Genomic DNA, 17,216 nt, shown 5'->3' on the forward strand with positions numbered 1-17,216 from the left:
AGAAAGGACAAACAATGGTGAACGCTCTTCAAGGTGCGGTAGGCGCTAGCACAGTCAAGACTCGCACATCAGGCGCTACTACTACTACTACTTTCTACTGACTACAGTAGAAAGAATGATGGGAATGAGGGAGAACTTGGAACATAAACTGAATTGGCTGATTGCCAACTGTTAATTTTTAAACAGGTTCACACTGATTTGCAAACGTTCCCTCAGGTGTATAGCAAACAGGGTGTTCAAGGGAAAAGGTAAACGTATTTTTGTAGTTGAGCTTGAAAAAACACGGTAGAATTCTATACAGCTTGTCCCTGTTCATTTAACGTTCCTCCACTGTGTCTGTTGTTGATAGGCCACTGTGATCACGGTTCAACCATAATTCCCCCAAGACTGGACAATATAACGCTCGATGAATAAACTCCAGCTAATTATTTCGTCACACCGCTTCGCTCTCTCGGTAAAGTCTCTGCTTTGGGGTAGCCAACGGCCAGTATAAATAAAGCTTGATTTCGCGGTTCGAAATGCCAGAAAATAGCTCATATTTGGTTTGAGACTGGTTGAACCCTGGTTGAACCCGTATTTCAATTAAGGCGACATGGATGCTGTTTGACGTCAGCATGGCGCTTTTTGCAAACGTTTGCTTGTTTCATGATAACAGAACAAGTCTCCTTTCTGAATCGCGTAGGTTCCAGCTTTCTGCTTTTTTCCAGTAACACCACCTGCAGTTAATCAGATGTAGCACACTGCTTGACATTTAAATCTTACCATAAGAGGAGCATCGTATTGCGTAATTTTCATGATCCTTGTTCACGGTTTTGCCAAAAGAAAAAGAGTGATGGACTTCACAGATGATCCTTTTTATTATGCTTAAACTTTCAACATGGATTATTTATACGTTGGCAGCATTTCTACATTTAGACTATCATAAAATGGCATCCTCGAGTTGCCTCAGACTGGTATTATTCTCAGGGAGGAATGCAGGCTCGGGAGTCATGATTATCTCGTGTCGCATCGAGTACAATCATGAAGTGCCAAAAATGTTACTTGATCAAATAAACTACTGATGCTACTAAAGCAATTTTGGTTCTGTGAGAAATCGAGACCTGATCACAACTAAACACATGCAAACTATCAAATGTATACGTTACGTAAATGATGTACTGTCGTCTTTTTTACAAAAATACGTTCAATGTCCAAGTTTTTTTTCAAAACTTAACGTCTCAAACGATAAACATTGCAATGGTAAAATGGAACTAGAGCTTAACCTGCCACAGGAAAAGTTGAAAAAGGAACAACTGACAGGATTTCTGATCCATAGTTTGGTCCAGTATGTGTGTGCATACATATTAAGCGTTAAGCTGACTTGTATCAGAAATTAGCACACTGTGAAACAGCTGTTCGAATCGCTGCATTTTTTCGCAAGTGCTTTATCCTAACTTGGTCTTGCGCCTCTTATTTGAACTATCAAAGATGCACTGGCTCAATGATCAATTCTTCGTATAAACGATTCTCTATATCAAATCAGGACAGTAAGTTCAATTACTTCCTCAGTCCCTTTCGTAAACATGCAAGTTGTCACAAATTGTGAACCCTTGAATCTGTTTACTCTACCAGCGATATAGTCAGAAAGACTTAGAATGTGGCATTAACCATCGCCCACAGGGAGGTGTGGTTTCAATAGGTTACTGGTCTGATATCAGCTGCCCTCCTAGGGCACAACAACAACTGACGAGAGTGGGGTTTAAAGTGAGCGTGTGTATACTGGTGACATTTCGTCACGTTTGCTTGTAAGATCCGAGGAGATTCCGCTCGCAGGGCTCATCAATTACTCAGTCACATGTCAGACGCAGAGGATATGTGTAACTTCATAATTCTGTATCAAGCTGATTAGAACACATATAATGGTTTGATGCATCGAGACGCTACGTGGTGAGGAGAAGCTACTATTTTTCGTAGGCTTTGAACAAGAAGTACAGGCAAGATCTGATGGGAAGTCAGATGTCACTTGTCTGGAGAAATTGTTCAGATAAGTTAGTTTTCTGAACTTTCGAGGAAGGATCATTAGAAATAATAAGACAGCATCTGTAAGGACCAAAATTTGTATGATACTTGTCATCAGTTAAGTACAAATCGCGTAGTCATATGCAGAACTGGTGAGAGGCCACCTTGTCGCGGCATTTATTTCACATCATATCAACGGACTAAAGGTCTCCTTCTATGGATTTTTCATTAGAACCAGCTAATTTCATGTATATTTTGTAAGTGACTGCTGATACATACCACATCAATCCGTCCGACCGGTCCAAGGTGTTTGGAGGGAATAAATGGCACAAGTGTGAAAAACTGAGATTGAGAATACTCACAGTGGTGATTGGAACGGTAACTAATTCTAGAAGCGGTACCCGAAAGCTTCCAAATGTTTCCGAAATGGCTTTCAACAGTTTGAAGTCTTTGTTTCTGTAGTAGTTTAGGAATACGACGAAGATAGCCTTTTGTGAACACCGGAAATGCTGGCAAATTGCTTGCTGAGACAAGGTAAACAGGTGAAATTGCTGGAGTCGAAAAATAGGAATTGTTTGTGAGAAGTTGAACATCTGCTTACGCTTTTCTTCTAAGGAGCATTTGAGGTTGACGCAAGACTTGAGTGTAGGCGATAAAGCAGAGTAGATGAAGCTACAGCCAGCTTTTAGGGCCGGACGAAATAATATCGAACGTTTGGCTGGCGCGTTCTATATTTGGCATGTCCTGAGGCAAACTAACATACTTAAGTTTTGTTTATAACGACTGTGCAGATGTTGATCACCGAAACTTTGCCAAAGCATTTGAACGATCTCAAATACCGCTTTTACTTCATTACCACACGGAGTGCAGACACTGTTACTGCGTTTATGACAACCTTTTTGCTTCAGCGAAGAAAACTGGTAACTGTCCCGGCAATAACTAGATAATAAAATAAAAGGTAACATCCCTTCAGATAAACGCTAACTTGTCACCGCATAATGCTCCAGTTCATAGAAGTATACCGCCAGAAAACATGGCATTCGTACTAGCGTTTTTGTCAAATTTATAAATGTGCGGACGGAACTAACCATGAATGTGCTATCAAGGGGAATGTTGGTGAGTCAGGTTACTTAGAAGACTGGTGGTCTGTACGCTGAACTTGGCAGTTTGGTTGCCACGGTGTCGTCATCACCATATTATCCCATCATTTCGGTTCCCTGTTTTTCAATTTTCCTGTTTAGTGAGTTTCGATTTTTTGATCAAATACCATGCTTTCAGGAGCTCTCTTGTTTTTTCCGTGTTTAGACGTGCCAAGACATTTATGTTTTTATGGATTTAATCCGTATCACAATCGATCTTCCTGCGCGGTTGCATTATGTTCATCAACTGTATGGAAATATTCCATCCAACTTGTTCAACTAGGTACCTGTCACGGTCTATTTGGTTGATTCGGCAAACGAAATTGTTCTCAGCACCTTTTGCACCATTCCATTAATCGAACTTAGTCTCTTCAATGTGGCAGTTGGTGTTTTGCTACCATGACCTCCTGGGTTTGCGGGATCCCTACTGTGAGTTCAGATGTATTTTTAATCACAGTAAGTCGACTTAACCTACTATGCACTGACAATGGCGGCTCAATTGCTGGGGAAGGGCTTGCAGACAAATACTCAAGCTCGGAGAACAGAACACCAGGCAGTTGATAAGAGAACAATCAGCACCTCCGAGGGTAAGAAATTAGAGCAAAGGACATGAAGAAGGATGCTTTATTGTAAGTAGACTGTTGCCAGCCAAACAGTGACAGCAACGCAATCAACTATAACGGCGATATATGTTTACTCTGCCGCTGGGGTTTTTTGTATCCCATTGAAAAATGGAGGAAATACTCGTCCAACCTCGAGCAAGGGAAGCGAAAACATGTATTTAGCGTCTAGACTTCTGACGCTTCTTGGAAAAAATTGCTTATTCTTATATTTTATACCACATATTATAAACCGAATCGCAACAGTGTCGATGGCGCTTCCAAACTCTGAACAACTGTACAAATCTTTTGCTTACTGCGGTGGAGATAGTTGAGGTGAATGGATAGAGTGTCACTAACAGGATAATTTGCAGGAGGTCTAATTCATTGTCACCTAACTGAGTGTGTCTGTTTGTGACATTAAACATCGGGCTGTTGAGCTCATTGTCCCACTTTTTCATCCTTTCCAGCGAGTCCGATTATTATACTGACTGGGTGCTGGTCTGCGCCTTACCTTCAGTCACTGAAATCGGTAGACTATCCTTGTGGCTCTTCCAGTTATCAATCTGATACCGTTAACAAATGTTTGAGTACCAGCATGGGGTAACGATTTTCGGGCTACTTTCTGCATCTGCCACGCAGTCTCTTAATGACAGAGTGACTACACTTCTTGTTTCTTGTTGGAAGATTGATAGTAAAAGGGCTGAGATCTCCATCAGAAGTCATGTTCTGGCGGTTTCTTGTTGATATTGTTAAGGTGTGAACAGCAAACAGCAGCACTTTGTGCCAGCATAAAATTCATCAAATGCAGTCAAATCGGGGTATTTCAGTCAGACCAAGCAGAAACCTTTCAGTTTTTACGGGCTCCTTTCGTTTCCTCTTGAGATGGCACCGTACATTTGCAAAATGTAACTCACTCTTAATGTATTGAGGTCATTCTATAAAGGTCCTGCTTACCAAAACAAAAATCGCCAACTTTCATATGACTGCCATGATAAAGTCTTCAGATAACAGGAAGAGCCGAGGTCTCTGTAACACACTAACTGGCTCAAATTCTGATGACTGGGCCATGACACATGTACACTGCTCCCACGGGCATTCCAAAAGCCTCTCACAATCCAGCACATTAAAGCCTCGCAAAAACGCCCAAAAGACAATGTTTGCGTCTTAAAATATGATACACAAATTCTGTAACGATGACTTGTTATCCGAATCCGGTTTGAGAACTTCGAGTGACATCGCAGTAGAAATTACATGTTCATGCATTTTGTTGCTTCACGTGCAGCGAATTGATATAATATATTTTAAGATAAATCAGCCCGTTTTACATTCTGTTGCGCTTCTTCATTCTCATGATTCTGTCTTAGATACTCATAAGGACCAACTTAGTACAAGCACAATAAGATCCGAATGATTGCAATAGCTTTAAACGTAATCCACAGTTAGCTACCAAGTAGAGTATTTTTCACCAACTAAATTTCAACGAACATGCTTTATACTTTCCATCTAAGAATCGAAATACTTCCCCCGCAAAATTCAATAGTTTTTTGTTGCCATTCCTGGGTTTGCAGCTCTAAATTAACTCGAGAAACCAAGTGATCGCACAGTCAACATTACATATGTAAGTAATCCACTGGACGCTGTGTTTGAGTTAAATAACTTCTACCTTTCCCATAACTATTCCGCTAAAAACACATCTGGTCTGTTAATAAGCAGTATTTCTGTTTACAATTTTCCCTTCAGAGTCGTCCAGTATCTATATGGTAGTTATCCAGCCCGTCATTATGGTCAGCTTCTTCTTAGTCTTCCAGGTTCTGCCTACAAAATTTGTGCTACCGTGTTGATTGTTTTAAAAAAAATTCTATATTTCTATATTGTACAAATTCTTCGGCCTAGGAGAAAGACATGTTTGAAAAGTTTTTACAAGTTAGGAAATACCAGCTTCAAAGGAGAATCTTTCGCCTAATGGCTACCGATGGAGGCGCGTAATGCTCCGGGATTGATTCTCAGCGTCTTGTCTCCTGTGGTCAGTGGGAATGTATGCTTCCATCTGTGGTATGAGGTATCCAATCATGATGCAGAGTTAGGAAAACGAGGGCAAAACAATGGAAACGGAGTCAACAAAAACTTTAGCCTGGATGGTTATTCCTATGAAATCTCAAAATCTGTTCAACTCAACATTTCAGTAGTAAGCTAGTGGTAACCAAGTTACGCAAAAAGCTCACTGAGCTGCCAAACCCTTTTATGTAAATCGAACTACACTTCATGGTTTCCCCCAATTCAAAATGCGTGTAGTTTAGACGTGGTATTCCCCAAATTAAAGTAGAGAGGTCAATAAATTTGATGTCCTCAATTGCCAAGGAAGTTCATGTGTTCTGAGCATGCTTGATTTTCCCCGATATGCTACCTCGTTTGGTCTCAGCAAACCAACGTAGCCAACGTACCATACCACTGAACTCAGGTTGTACAGTTTGTCAGAAGAATTCCTTTTATGAGAAGCCTTTGTAGTCTGAATATTGCAGGCCTTAGTTACTACCTCATTTCAAAACTCACTGAAAAGCTATGAGCACATTGTATTTACAGAAAGCAAGGTGGGGTGTCTGGCTTAACCACAGCGTTTTAATTTAAACAGAAAAACAGCTTCATTGCAACCTTCCATTTGCCTTCACCCTTTCAATCTGCAGCAGATGTCTAAACAGACAAGAAAAGCCAAGTCTATCACGCCATGTGAGCGGCGGGCGTTGTTAGCTTCGCTTTGTACAGGGAGCCTATGAGCCGAATCCTGGAGGAAGATACTTCGTATATTGAATTCTATCAAAGTCAGCGTCCTTCAAATGTGCTCATAATAATGCTTTACTCAGTATCGTTTGGTACCGCAGTTTTACCGAGCCAACATCTACCCTCTGAATGAGTCTCGTCGGTAATTTGTGCCAAATAAAACTAGAATCGGATGATGTTTGTAGCTTAGTGGCATGATAAACACGCTCAATATCGTCCCCGTCAGACCCATTGCTACAACAGAATCAGAATGTCTACAAAACACCATAAAATCATACCTTTTTTAAATCAACTTTTCACTTGCGCAAACACGTGGTGGACTGAATCAATGTTTGCCAAGCGGTGTTTCAAACATCACCTGTCATTATTATGTTCACCCTTTAGGATTACCGCTCCCTGAAAGGCTGCAGTGATAGTGATAGGAGTTCAGCCACGCTGAAACTGAATTGATAAGGTAGAATAAAGGCGGAAAAATCAGATGATTACTGTCGACCAAAAGGGATTCCTAACTTTCCGATATTGATTTTTTCTCATTTCAAGGTGACCACCAGAGGTTTGTACGGGATGTGTGCGGCATTTTCTTAACCATTTGCACAAACAGGGGAAGTAAATTAACCAAGACTAAGATACATATGGATAAGATCAAATTAAGGTCATACACACACATAAGGTACCCTTTCTAAAACTGGTTGTCATATAATGACTTATCCTAACTTCTTAATGGTTGTTCCTAGTCAGCTGTCTGGAGGAAAGAGAATGGAGATCGTCTTCAGGAATGAACCACCAAGCCTTCTGGTAGGCACCATTTATCCAACAAATCATAGTGTGTAACCTATCAGTACGACGTGCTTTGTTCGTTCAATGGGCTGTTGTTTTACACAGCTTTAATCTTTACCATATTTCCTTACCTACATTTTGCATAATGATTCAATCAACACGTCGTTTACATCCGATATCCACATTCTTGAATGAGAGCATTGGGCTCAGGTGACAATTTCATCCTTTCCTTTAATCATTGGGAAACAGCTTTTATTGGCAAACGGCACATCACGCTACGACACACCACCAACTTACTAGGCAAAAATGGTATCATTTACGTTGGTGGCGAAAAGTTTGCAACCACATTGCTTAACTCAGTGAACAGGAAACCATCATCTAATTAACCTGAGATAGCGAAATCCCCCTCCCCAGATAGTTATTCACAGATGCACCGGATTCGGCTGGCAAAATTTAGGAAGACGGGGATTCAGAAGTGTGCGGCAACCAGAAGTGCGGTGGAGTAAGTTAGCGGTTCATAGCGGGTACGTCAAATAGCCTGATTTCATCTACTTCATCTGCTTCTACCGAAAGCGTCCAAATCAGTGGTCAAAACGGGATATCAGCTGTAAGTGTCCGTCCATAGATGGAATGTTCTGATCTATATTTTCCCGGCCGAATTCGTTTATAATACCTGAAATCTTATTAACCAGAGGATTGCAGCACCTCCGGCAAGATTGGTCGTAGTGAATAGGCCACACTAACTTTTGGGATCGTTGAAGCAGCCCAGCTGGTTAGACAATACGGGCATACCAACGACAACATGTTCGTTTATTTGTAAAGAAATAAATTACTGGACGATTGTGAACAAAACAGAACACACAATCAATCAAGTTTTGCCATTGCACAAACAATATTACCCGACAAAATCATCGCCCATGTTTTCTTTAGAATAGTGGGTATCTGTTTACGTGTGTTGCACGCAGGGTTTTCGAACTAGTTATGTCATCCCTTTTATTATGAAAAACCACTCCAGTTAAGGATAAACATTAGCGAAGACAGTACCTCAAATAACCACCACTATATAGGGGTAGAAACGTTCCATTAAAATCACAGATGATTTTTTAAGTTTTTGATTTGAAGATGGTGTCCATTTGGAGCAATGCAATTTTTCTGTGTCCATAAATTAGGTCGCATCGGCAATCGTCGAATTAGTCTGAGTGATCCGTTTTCGAGACTGTGTTCAAGTCAGTTAATCTCCCGGTCACCATCCTTACTTGAATGTGCATCGTCTGATCATATAAATTAATGAGCTTGTCTAGTCTAGACTATTCTCAGAAAATTAAAGTTTGAAAAACCCAGGTTAACATTTTTAATCGTCTCGGCAAACGTCTTATTCGTTGTTCGAAGTAAAGTGGAAAAAACTATTCACAGTTTCCAACGCCATAGATCTTTAGCCTGAGAAATTAGTAGCAAGTTGCGGTAGTACATAGTATACTGGATATAATTCCATAAATTCAAGTCCCCTTCTACTACACAGAGTGATCATGTTCGGGTGCTCTCATCAAGTGGAGCTTATCACCGCAGTGAAATTGCAATCAACGCGTTGTGTTGGGAAGAGCTCTTTAATTTGCAGCTACCTGTTCTCCGATGCCAGCTGCGATGTCTCACAAAAATTCATTGAACAGTAAACGTAAATTTCAAAGATAAAATGTTGATACATGTTTCGTGCATATTCCACAGCTGAAGCGCAAATCTAGGGAGCCAGTTTTTTCAACGCGTATTAGATAAAAGTATCAGTGTGAGCTTACTTCAATGAAAAGTAATATGTAATAAAAGATTTATGATCTATCGCACTTATAAAAGGTAGCCGAGTTGTAAATATGTTGCTGTGTTTCTTGTTAGGGCCAAAGTGGTTGATTTCTAAACTACCCGTGGTGGTACCTCAGTGATCCTCTACTGGAAGAATGTTGTAATATGGTGATGCCTATAGCTATTTGTTGGTGTTTTAGAGCAAAGTAATGAAATAGTTTTCGTAATCGTTCACGATATGAGGGCTATCTCAGAGTACTTCACCAGTGTTTTTCTTTTCTACACCCGCATGAACTTCGGTAGCTATGGCTATTTAGCAGATCTGCTTGCCAGAAGCCACCTTCGACATGGAAATCCTTGCTGAATATCAGTCAGATGCCTTTGTAACAAATTTGTTGCCCTTTGGGAGAGAGCGCTCAATCTGCAATTTGACACTGCCTTGTGGTCTGCTTTGGTCGTATGGATCCCCTTGCTACTGCGTGATTTATTTCAAACCATGTAGACCGGAATTTCTTTGTTGGTTGCTGTTGCGCAAGCAAACCAGTGGAAATCTTTGTTACATGAGTTGAAAACTTCATCGTCGATATCATGCGTTCATTATTTCACGTGGACTCGTTTTGCCCTAAAACTGGGAAACTTCGTGGACAGTGGTTGCTTGTTACCAGTGGTCATATTCATATTCAGTAACTATAATTTCAAGTAGAAAATACACTACTCATCGGTCAAGTTGTTTAGTTGGTGGTTGTGATGTCACCTGAGCTTCGCGGTTTTGTTCCAAATGTTTCCTCATCAACCAATGTGAAATTGTCATCGTGCTGTTGTGAATTTGAGTGAACGTGTGCGTCAGTGGTTGTGCGTAAGCCTACTGATGTCCTCGGGTTTATAAAGGTGCTTCTGAAAGAGCGCAACTTTTGATCACCATAAGCTGCTTTGGAGAGTGAATCTATCGATAAGTTTCTTCACTGATTTTCTGAATTGCAGACTTCCAGATGAACTTTGAACTCAACCTATCCGAACACGTGATTTTCGCTGGCCTTCTCGTTCAGTTAAAAAGTTGTTGTTACGGCTAACTCCCACGATATTGGTCATGTGTGGACAGGTCGGATAGCCAACCTTATTCGTATGAAGCACAGTTTGCGCGACTTAATTTTTCTCCAAGCCTCTCCTCTTGTGGACCGATTTATTTGATCTGCTTATTGAGAATTAGCCGGTATATTTGGTTAGAATTTTTGGTCTACTTTCCACGTTGTCAGACAACTAAACCAACTTCAGTCATATTCTTTCCACAATGTTTTGTAATCGGTTCCCGCACAGGTCTGGTTCTATGATTTTTTAAATGTACTTAATTTATTCTTGTGAGTAAACTTACAAGTTTATAAAGGTGCTTCTGAAAGAGCGCAACTTTTGATCACCATAAGCTGCTTTGGAGAGTGAATCTATCGATAAGTTTCTTCACTGATTTTCTGAATTGCAGACTTCCAGATGAACTTTGAACTCAACCTATCCGAACACGTGATTTTCGCTGGCCTTCTCTTTCAGTTAAAAAGTTGTTGTTACGTCTAACTCGCACGATATTGGTCATGTGTGGACAGGTCGGATAGCCAACCTTATTCGTATGAAGCACAGTTTGCGCGACTTAATTTTTCTCCAAGCCTCTCCTCTTGTGGACCGATTTATTTGATCTGCTTATTGAGAATTAGCCGGTATATTTGGTTAGAATTTTTGGTCTACTTTCCACGTTGTCACACAACTAAACGAACTTCAGTCATATTCTTTCCAACACGGTCTTGTAATCGGTTCCCGCGCAGGACTGATTCTATGATTTTTTCAATGTACTTGGTTTATTCTTGTGAGTAAACTTACAGTTGCTATCTACAGTGTGAAAGGCTCTGTAGAAGAAACTTCCCACATCATCGATCGTGTGGACAAGTAACAAAATCCTGTGCCCCCGAACTGAGCAACCAGCTGAGTCGTAGCCCTACCAGTGTCGTGCGCTTGCTATCTACAGTGTGAAAGGCTCTGTAGGAGAAAATTCCCACATCATCGATCGTGTGAACAAGTAACAAAATCCTGTGCCCCCTAACTGAGCAGCAAGCTGAGTCGTAGCCCTACCACTGTCGTGCGTACTAAGATAATATTAATCAGCATGTCCCTTGTTATTGCTGTATACTGTGCCGGGGTTTGCGGCGAGGTGAGTTCATCCTGGTGATCGAGCTGTTCACTGAGCTTACAAACGTTTCCTCACCAATCGAGATGTTAACACAGGTGGCTTTTGTGACTCGTTGCAGAACGATGTGCTGATGTTCGTTCCAGTGATACTGACAGAGAACTTCTTGGACGATGAGACGACCAGGCCCATACTTGAATGAGTATACATCACCATATTTATACACTAGGTAGGCAGCTTGTGGCCCATTTGCGTTATTGAAGGTCATCTCACGGTATGAGCATCGTGTCTTTCGAGCCTACAAAACTGCATGAGTTCGAACTTCAATCAGAGAATTTCTCTTAGTTATAAAACGTCCTGTTAGGTACGAATCACTATGCTATGATATCGATTGAATGATTTTGTATAAACCTATGGAGTTCGAATTCGGCCTTTCCCCATTGTGGCATCAGACTTTAGCCCAGTGATCATCCGTCGACTGCCCCCGCTCTCCACTTCCTTTAGATTTCATGACTTCCCGGACTAGAGTTTGTTGCTTTTCTTTAAAGTGCTATCGTCATTTGAAACCCTGCATCAGCTGAAGGTGCATATGAGCCGGGTTAGCCCACAAACATAATCGATCAAGACACAGATTAGAGACCAGTTGTAGTATTTGAAAAAGCCGCCACGGTGAATCCCAGGACAGACAGTGAGCCTCCAGATTTTCACTAGTGAAAATGGAGTTACTCCTATCCATTTCTCAAGCATTTATTGCAGCAGTTGACTTTTAACTCCTTGAAATTTGTGCACAGTTGAGCACAGATGATCTGTGTCGACTGGTGCATCCTATCCTTTTTGATATATTGTTTTTGAATCCTACTAGTTGATAGGGATTGCGTGATAACCCGATCTTTTAAACGTCTTTCTACAAAATAACATTCATGGAAACTTCTGAGATTCTAACCATCAGTGTCGAACTTAGAAGCATAAGATATGTCCAGTAAAGCGCACTGACTGACGCTGCCAGGCCAGCGTAGATGTCTGCAAGTTTCCATAAGTCTGAATTCATGTGAATATGGAAGATTCCCCATCAATGTTTTCCCTGTTTATGATTTCCAACTAGGTTATTTTGGTTATCACAGTCAGAAACCTCCTGAACCTTTATCCTAAGAAGCGTTGCCCTAATGTAAAAAAAATAAAATGGCTACCCAGCTCCACAGTCGTCTATATGTATTCGACATTTAGTTACGCTGTTATGCGGGTCGTTGGTCAGGTAATTGCTAGTTGGTTCGCCGAGTTTGACAAATAAGTTACATAAACTTCGTTACATTTAATCTAAGGAATTCGCAAAATCAAGTAGATTTCCTGGACTTTAAGGCAGTCTGACCATCGCTTGTGCGAAGGTTTTGCCTGCTCACCTTCCAGCAAAATATGAGCATCCACCGAAGTGGGCTACACTTTTAGTGGTTAAGCCACTTTCTGCCGTATTGCGTTTAGTATGTTTATTTCCTGTCATACAAGTACCAGAGAGTAAGTGCTCCTTTCCAGGGGCAAGGTTTATGAATCGGTATTTTATTCCCTTCGTGGATAGTAGTAGTGTTTTTAAATTTGTCTCCACCTTAAACGTGGTCATACAGACTTACTGTCTGGTTGCAGTTGGTTTGGTGAGCCGACCAGTCTACCAAGGGCTCCGTAATTTTGAGTATGACAGTGGACGAGGCACTGGTCAACGATTTGGTGTGCCACTATGTTACCACCATATTCAGAACAAACATTCTGAGTCGTAATGCGCAGAATAAAACGCTTCCAGACACAATATTATTTTGTTTGCAATGTTACGCTCAGAAGAATGAATCATTAACGTCGTAAAACGCTGTCGTGGGGTACATGCCTTGTTTCTCTTTAATTCAAGACTATACCTTTGAAGCGTACACCGTATCTTAATTTACCACACGTCATACTACAATACGGTGTAGTACAATTAGTCGGTGATCTATGGCTGGCCACCACGGCTTATAATCGCGCGCTTTTTGTCTGAAAACAAAATATATCCCAGCCGAACTTGCTCCTTTTTTCCAACCTGCCAGGTGTTATTCATACCTATGCCTGCGTCTGTAGGACGACAAGCGCCTGCATCTTCAAGTCTCAAACAAATGTAAACGAATGTGAATCCATTTACCCTGTGACTCATCTGGGAGTTTCGCTTTCCCCAGAGAATTGGCGTTATCGTTCGTCTTTTGAAAATACAGGCGACCCTCTCGGCTAATGAGCCAATAGTCTTTGTTGATGTACCAACAAAGCTCCTTTTAAACTAGTGCAGGCAATACCGCCCAAGCTGCAGGTTTATTCAACAAGTGCCAAAAGTCAGACATATTTGATGGTGTCAAATACTGGTCGTCTAAACTTGACGTGTTCTTCTCATCAAACTATCCAGTTTTGGTTATAGTTTGACTCTTCATTCAGCTCATCTTTTTCCAAGCACTGGTATCCATTTTTTTATTAACGACAGTTCTTGCCCGGCAATGGAGACATTGGCGACGTAATGAAAGCCAAAACCTTTTGGGCTATTTCCGTTTGTTTATTTTTCCAGACCAAATTTTACCAACATAAACACTCTAAGGGCCATGTTTTATTTGGGTGTGCGCTGCATTTTTTGTGAGAAGGAAAAAAGAGGTTCAAAATCACACCTCAAGTTCAGCTTACATATGTGTGACATTCTACCACTTCCTTGAGGTGATGCCACTCGTTTACATCCACGTCAAATTTTTAGCTCTCTATGGTCACATAATTGTGACAAGCCAATTGTATTCCAAAATGTGTTTCGGTGCCTCAAAGCAACCCAAACTGTAGCGCGCTCAACACGTCACACAAAAAACAGTGATCAGTTTGAAGCGGGTGTATTTGACAGGAATTTCCCAAAGCTTTGGTCGAATATAGTTCCTGAAGTAATTTGGTTGGCGGACATTTGGGTTGGTGATACTTCGACCGCACGATCATATTTTGCTGTGTGCAAATTTTGCGTTTGACTAGTATTATTACGAGTATTCTAACAAAGGTTCAGTTGATGAAGATATCGAATTCATTTCACGCCAAGAAATGTTGCTTTGACTTATATTACATTGCTTAGACGCAGTAATACAGCACAATTTCTTAGACAGTCCCTCCTAAAAAAAATAGAGAAACATATGAAAGCTGCTGGGTTAGGCTGAAGAAAAGGAGGTCTCCCTTCCTTTACTTTTAGCGAAAGTTCCCAAGTTTCCCTAGTTTTCAGTCGGAGACTAGCTCAGAACCTCACTTAAGTCCCCAACAACAAGTTCATCACAAATTTGTTCGATAGTATACTTACGCAACTAAATGCCGGAATTTTTGCTTTTGCTCTGTGTTGTCAGTTTGCGCTGAGTGTGGCTAGGGTGTTTCGTGTTGAAGATGTCTGCTGTATATAGTGCGGAAATGTTAGGAAATTATACGATATTTTTGTGGGAACAGAGTGGGATTGGTATTCACAACTTTTTTGGATTTCGATTGCAGGTGCGATCAAAGATGCCACAAACTTTATCTCTTCCAGGTAAGCTCCATGAGTAAACTGACTCATCGGATGAGTTGTAGAGGATGTGCGTTGTTATCTGTGAACCCAGTTCGACGATCTAGACAATCATGGACTTTACTTGGTCTGATGTGCATTTGCTGGTAACTTAGCATTGACTACGCACACCGGACTTTCTGTTAGGATATTTCTAAGCTGAGAAACCTGTTATGGGCATAGGAGCCGGAGAGTGTGGCAAAACACTGTGATACCTAAATAATTCTTGCATTCCCAGCAATAGGTATTTTGTGTTGGTGACAAAAAAGTACGTCTACATCAAAAATCATCTTGTCATCTGGTTCCTTTTCGGTATACATAATTTACGAATGTGCAATAACTACTGAATATCAGGAGCAGTAATTTCTGTCCAGCATGACAAATGCTGTTTGAAACGACCTAAAACTATTTCACGAAGTCAGTTCGGAGCGTATCTTTTAATCTATTTCAAGAAAGTCATCCTGCCGATAATAGGTTATAGAATTTCCAGAGAGTGTTTTCTTGAAGCAGGAATACGACCTGATATCCAGACAGCCAATACCTAAGAGCCAAGTTAACGAAAATCGCAGTGGCTTTTCATTTCAAGCTCTGATAGTGATTTGTGTTTAACGCTATGCACTTCTATATAGTCCGTTCTATACGATACTTCATGATGTGGCTCAGAGAATGCCAAATAAATCAGCCTTGGAAGTAGCCAAAACATAATTAGTATGATTTTATTCTCTGCTAGAAGCACACTTGAAAGAGTCCTCAGTGTTTTAACACTATCGTGCAGACATATCAGAATATATCCGGAATGTTCTAGACACACATGAATTCAGCTACCTGCGAGTGTGCCATTCTTTGGGAAGTCACTGGGAATTCATTAAAAAACTTCTCACACGAGATTACGCGCAGGCTGGTAGAAATCAATCCCACTGTTCGATGATTCTACCAAGCGTCTCTCTGTGCAACAGGCAAAAATCAGGTAACGCCCTCCTTCTGCTAGACCTGGGGAATGAATCACTCGTTGGGCTATCAGTGTCTCAAAACCAACAAACTTTAGTTATTAACCGAACTATTCCACCTAACCTGGTTTTTCAATTTTAAAATCACTTAGTTTCGAAAGAAACAGAGGAACTTGACCATATCAGTTAAATCATGGTGTTCACTCTTCACGAAATGAGTTGCTCGTCAGGATTTTACTTAAAAAGCTGTTTGTTTTCATGGAACCAGCAGCTAATGTTTATGGGCAATTGAGCCCATGTGTCGTATATTATCCAAGTGACATTTCGTGTTGTTAAATAAAAGCCAATTGCCTCTCGACATGAACATTACGACAGCGCATTAAATTGCAGTTTGGTTTCATTGGTTTAGTTAACCCTTGGACTCTCCAGCTTCTGGATCACGAAATACAAGCTTTTAGGCAGGTGTGGATTACCTGATTTTGTCCCCCGTACCACTGAACCTTAACTAAACTGTAACCCACTGCTCAGTTCTCCATATTCTTTCAATCAAATGAAGTGAAACATTCGAACTTCTTTTATGATAAATATGGTATGGCTCAAAAATCGATGACAGCTCATCACTAATTTCACCCTGCTTAAGGCTCATCCAATATGCGTGCGCCAGGGAATCTGAGTAATCAGTCCCAAACTTCATTAGCGTTTTGGTTGAAGATTCACGTTTGAACTTCTATGTATGCTACCACTGGTGGAACTGGATATATGGCAGTGATAACTTCCGAGAATTTTTATCTCCTCGCCGAATCTTTTGAGAAGTGGTTTAAAAACGACGTCCAATGGACATAGCAAGCATATCTTTCAGGTTTAAGTAGAGTCGTCCGATTACCTGCAGAACTAAGGCTTACAAAACGGACACAAAGGGTAAAGAAGAAAGCTTTTTATTCTCAGTGCTGATCGCAAAGATGCCTTTTTTCATAATCGGGGTTCTGAGAGTCTTCTGCAAGCACAAAAAAAATCAGACCTATCGGCTAATGAACTTGCAGAGCCTTGATTCCAGCGCAGGTATTATGAGTATACGTCGCCGGCTAACTCAGCTCACTGAGTAAATGGAGATGCGAACTAAGTTAATTGTCTAATTCAAACGACGAATATCCATTCTGGTGTATTCCGCCAGTTCCAATCAAAATTAGAATAAGCGGAATATAACTTATTTGTTTGATTTCGTCTGTTCATGTCTATTTAACGCATGCATACCAGAATACGGTCATTTATCACAGTCGCCATGTAAACCTAAATTAACCGTATTGCAAGATCTTTGTTTGTTGCACACACAAGCCGTTGACGCCGTCTGGTAATTTCGCTAAATTTAACACTGGGTTCATATTAGCACAAATTCGCGACACCGTTGTCTACCTAACTCCAGTTCTTTAGTCACTATTTAGACTCTTCAGTTTTCCTTTTTTA

Source organism: Opisthorchis viverrini, assembly GCF_000715545.1.
Source record: "Opisthorchis viverrini unplaced genomic scaffold opera_v5_61, whole genome shotgun sequence".
Taxonomy (NCBI): domain Eukaryota; kingdom Metazoa; phylum Platyhelminthes; class Trematoda; order Opisthorchiida; family Opisthorchiidae; genus Opisthorchis; species Opisthorchis viverrini.